The sequence below is a fragment of the Schistocerca americana genome, chromosome 10 (genome assembly GCF_021461395.2).
Source record: "Schistocerca americana isolate TAMUIC-IGC-003095 chromosome 10, iqSchAmer2.1, whole genome shotgun sequence".
Lineage (NCBI taxonomy): Eukaryota > Metazoa > Arthropoda > Insecta > Orthoptera > Acrididae > Schistocerca > Schistocerca americana.
In genome coordinates this window covers 66,662,453-66,667,983 of record NC_060128.1, presented here as the reverse complement: position 1 = coordinate 66,667,983, position 5,531 = coordinate 66,662,453, and positions in this window count along the sequence as shown.

Below are 5,531 nucleotides of genomic sequence, written 5' to 3'. Positions count from 1 at the left end.
TAACACAATGGAAGTTTTTCCTCTTTTCACGTGCGACATGCACATTTTTAATTTAGTTGTGATATATGTGCCGATGTGGAAAAACGCGCCACAGTCATGAGTTAAAAGAACGTACACATGTGCCGGTCTTATTAAAAAGCATCTCGCTACTGAACAAAAAGGTCTCAAAACCTTACAGTCCACACTGTCAAAAACTAGTATACCAATTAATAGCTACCAGAAACAGCACTAAAGGGACGCATAAAAAGTGGCATCAATTCAAAAACTGCTAACTAAAATCCGACGACTCAACGAGGCTTGCACAAGATAAGACCTGAGACAAATTTACCATCATGAAAGACAGGCAAATTTTGAATTATTGGGGACACGGATAATGACGCACAATAATGCGCTATAGTTATAGAATAAAAAATTAAAAATATACAAACTTCCATTAAAAGAGGACATTTTAATGTAAGAGAAACTGGATGGAGCTTGCACACCACACTATAGGAGACAGGCATATTCCGTACAGTAGCTAAGGCTTATTAACGGCCACCAAAGCAATGGCGAAAAACACTGAAATTAGAACTACATAAACCTAACTAACCTAAGGACATCACACACATCCATGCCCGAGGCGGGATTCGATCCTGCGACCGTAGCAGCAGCGCGGTTTCAGACGGAAGCGCCTAGAACCGCTCGGCCACAACGACCAGCTTATAGGCTGATAAATTCGGTATTGTGGTGCGTATGTTTGAGTACAATGGAATGTCTTTTGGGACATGCATTCATCGTACCTCTTCTAAACACAGGCAGTCCAATACTGTATTGAATCCCGAGAAAGTTTATTAACAAAGTTTCAAGAACAGGCTCTAAATCATGCCTCTAAGGGCCTTACCTATGGCTTACAATGAGGGTGGTAAGATTAGTTACTGAACGGACAGAGGCCCTCAAACAATCATTCCTCCACCGCTCCATACGTGCATGGAACGGCAATAAACCTTAATAACTGGTTCAGTGGGATGTACTCTCTGCCATGCACTTCACAGTTGTTTGCAGAGTGTAGATATAAATGTAGATATAGGTATGAAAATGCTTACTACGCTGTAGTAAGTGACTGAGCAATGGTGGCCAGCCGCAGAGAGAAATGATGGCACTTGCGTTCAAAACCGAAGTCCGCAGAAAATTGCAGGTAGAAGAGAGAGGTAGTTAGTGACTATCGAGTAACAGACGCTCATTCGCCGGCGCATACTGCAAGCAGCGCTAGCAGACCGGTCATTCTAGCCTTTATAGAAATTTTCCGCCTTGTCAAAGGCGCAAGCGGTGACTATTCTGGTGGTACTCTGTTATTTTCCGGCATAAAACGGAGAAGCAAGTCGTCGTGAAATCCAGGCTGTTTCTAATGGACTCTGCAAGCCGGACAGTCATTAGGTTAGTTGTCAATGAAACCATAAAGCATTCCTCAGTGACCAAGTTACTAGCACCTGGAGTAACAGCCGATAAACAGTATAGAGCAACACGAAGGTTGCTTTGACTGCTGCAGTGTTTGACTGGGTACTAAAAGCGATACGGCAGATCGAACCACGGTGCAGTTTGTCACATGCACACGTACAAGTCGTTGACATAGATGGCCGGCCGAAGTGGCCGTGCGGTTAAAGGCGCTGAAGTCTGGAACCGCAAGACCGCTACGGTCGCAGGTTCGAATCCTGCCTCGGGCATGGATGTTTGTGATGTCCTTAGGTTAGTTAGGTTTAACTAGTTCTAAGTTCTAGGGGACTAATGACCTCAGCAGTTGAGTCCCATAGTGCTCAGAGCCATTTGAACCATTTTTGGCATAGATGAAAATAAGCGGCGCAGAATTATGTAAAGAATAAAATGCGGATAAGTTCATTGCGCCTTAACACACTGTCCGTTTATGTCAGTTCATTAAACGTCATGCGTGTAACGCAAATTCGATTCGAGTAGGCAGATTGTGAACTGTACATACACTACTGGCCATTAAAATTGCTACACCACGAAGATGACGTGCTACAGACGCGAAATTTAACTGACAGGAAGAAGATGCTGTGATATGCAAATGATTAGCTTTTCAGAGCATTCACACAAGGTTGGCGCCGGTGGCGACACCTGCAACGTGCTGACATGAGAACAGTTTCCAACCGGTTTCTCATACACAAACAACAGTTGGCCGGCGTTTCCTGGTGAAACGTTGTTGTGATGCCTCGTGTAAGGAGGAGAAATGCGTACCATCGCGTTTCCGACTTTGATAAAGGTCGGATTGTAGCCTGTCGCGACATTGCTGCTCGCGTCGGTCGAGATCCAATGACTGTTAGCAGAATATGGAAACGGTTGGTTCAGGAGGGTAATACGGAACGCCGTGCTGGATCCCACGGCCTCGTATCACTACCAGTCGAGATGACAGGCATCTTATCCGCACGGCTGTAACGGATCGTGCAGCCACGTCTCGATCCCTGAGTCAGCAGATGGGGACGTTTGCAAGACAACAACCATCTGCAAGAACAGTTCGACGATGTTTGCAGCAGCACGGACTATCAGCTCGGAGACGATGGCTGCGGTTACCATTGACGCTGCATCACAGACAGGACCGCCTGCGATGTTGTACTTCACGACGAACCTGGGTGCACGAATGGGGAAACGTCATTTTTTCGGATGAATCCAGGTTCTGTTTACAGCATGACGATGGTCGCATCCGTGTTTGGCGACATCGCGGTGAACGCACATGGGAAGCGTATATTCGTCATCGCCATACTGGCGTATCACCCGGCGTGATGGTATGGGGTGCCATTGGTTACACGTCTCGGTCACCTCTTGTTCGCATTGACGGCACTTTGAACAGTGGACGTTACATTTCGATCCCTGTGAAACCCAACATTTCAGCAGGATAATGCACGACCGCATGTTGCAGGTCCTTCACGGGCCTTTCTGGATACAGAAAGTGTACGACTGCTGCCCTGGCCAGCACATTCTGCAGATCTTTCACCAGTTCAAAACGTCTGGTCAATGGTGGCCGAGCAACTGGCTCGTCACAATGCGCCAGTCACTACTCTTGATGAACTGTGGTATCGTGTTGAAGCTGCCCTAATATATTTTTCCAATGAATACCCGTTTATCATCTGCATTTCTTCTTTTTGTTGCAATTTTAATGGCCAGTAGTGTATTTGGGTGTTCACTTATGTAACGAAAGCGCCTATGTGACTCATATTTTTTTTTTTCTTTTGGACGACCTGTAGAAACAGTCCCTGAGAGGGTAGGTCATACGGACATGTGGACTTCTGACACTGACCGCCTTATCAGCACCAGACAGGTGGCCTTCCGCCATGGGGTGAGACAGTTGACAGTGTGGAACATTCTCCACGAGACCTACCACTGTCCATATCACTTACATCCTCCTTCCGGCCGTATGTCCGTATCACCTCTTTTTCTCCCTTATATTCTCAGGAACCATTCCGACAGTCTATCCCCATATAACCAGGTGTGTGTGTCCTGAGAGACACAAGTTTCCTCTGGTGCTACGGCATATATTTGTAAATTCGGTTTTACAATGTACAGCCCGAGTCAGCCCAAACAAATGATATTTACCACACCTTTCATCTGACTCTCACGCCCGCAGAAAACGTTACAAACAAAACAGTTTTGAAAGCGAAATATTACATGCCCACTGGGTAGAGGCTTTCCAAGTTAGTGCAGGGAGATATGCGTTTTACCGATACGTATTAATGGGGACAGTAAAACGCAGAGAATATCAAACTGCACTCCACTAGCGACTGGGCAGCGCTGCTGCACGGCGGTAGCAGTCAGCACTGCCGGCGCTGCCCAGTCACTAGTGGAGTGCAGTTTGATATTCTCTGCGTTTTACTGTCCCCATTAATACGTATCGGTAAAACGCATATCTCCCTGCACTAACTTGGAAAGCCTCTACCCAGTGGGCATGTAATATTTCGCTTTCAAAACTGGGTCGGAGATTTTCTCCGCTCAGGGACTGGGTGTTGTGTTGTCCTAATCGTCATCATTTCATCCACATCGACGCGCAAGTCGCCGAAGTGGCGTCAAATCGAAAGACTTGCACCAGGCGAGCGGTCTACCCGACGGGAGGTCGTCGTCACACGAAAAAAAAAAAAAAAATGGGGTATGTACCCTGTGCCCCTTGTCAGTAGGCCCTGCTTTTTCAGTGAAATGTCTTCGTCTGATTGCTGGCAGATTGAATGTCACAGTGGTTGGCATCGCCGGGAAGCGTCAGTTGTTGACTCCTAGGCAGATGAAGCAAAGACTTCCAAGCACCTTGTATGTATGGTGATTCGCGTAAAATGTGACACGTCTTTCATTTCGAGGAAAGTTGACGGTACCGAAATAGGGCTTCTATAATACTATAGTACCCAAAGGAGCACATAATTTTGTGGCGTGATTAAGCCCCTTAATGTTTGTATCAACAGAGCTACTCAGGAACGTATAGTGTGTAAAATTGGAACAATGTAATGCTTGTAACGACGTTCGAAACATGTTGGAATGAGGAGTATAGTTATATGACGCTCCTTAATTTTTGCGTTGTAACTTTCCTCAAGACGTGCGCGATAATTCAAACGCAATGCCGCCTTGATGGGCTGTTGCGGTCTAAATTCTGCCAGATGGTGCTCCATTTAAGCTGATTACTTATACACGAGTATGTGTACTCATTTAAAATGCTTTTCCTAAGGCCGTTTTGGTACGCTAGAAGTTAGCACATAGTTCCCTTTATAACAATCGTCAATGGACCCATATCAATGTTGTATGAAGTAAGTCCAACATGGAATAAAATTTGTTTTAGAGGAACGGGTCTACCTTCTTCCTGCAAATAATGGCGCTATAAAGTAATTTCCTTTATTTAAGGAAAAAACCTTCTTTGAATATCTTACCTAATAAAAGAGTATCAAAAAAATCAAACGCCGTCTGAACAGGCCTTGAAGGCCCAACGGTACCGACCGGCCGCCGTGTCATCCTCAGCCCTTGAGCGTCACCGGATGCGGATACGGAGGGGCATGTGGTCAGCACACAGCACTCCCAGTTATTATCAGTTTTTCTAACCATTGCCTTACTTCTCAGTCAAGTAGCTCCTGAAATGGCCCACGAGGGCCGAGTACACCCCACTTGCCAAGAGCCCTCGGCAGACCCAGACGGTGACCTGTCCAAGCGCTAGCCAAGCCCAGCAGCATTTAACTTCGATTATCTGACGGGAACCGGTGTTACCATTGCGGTAAGTCCATTTGCGGGAAAGAGTATCAACCATACGAGGATGTACGTGGCGCTCTGCGAACTATCATTTTCCTAAAATCTCCTTTCGATAAGTTGGAATGAAACCAAATGTATGCGTGTTTTAGATGATTCATAATTTTTCAAATAGAACTTTTTTTTTCCTATGCTGTAACTGATGTACGAGGCATCTGTAAAAAATTCATTCTTTTTATAGTTGTACATTTTATGAAGTGTTGCATGCACAAACATGATTGGTGCATGAATAGAACTGTAGAGTCACAGGGTGTGCATTGTGGTTACCA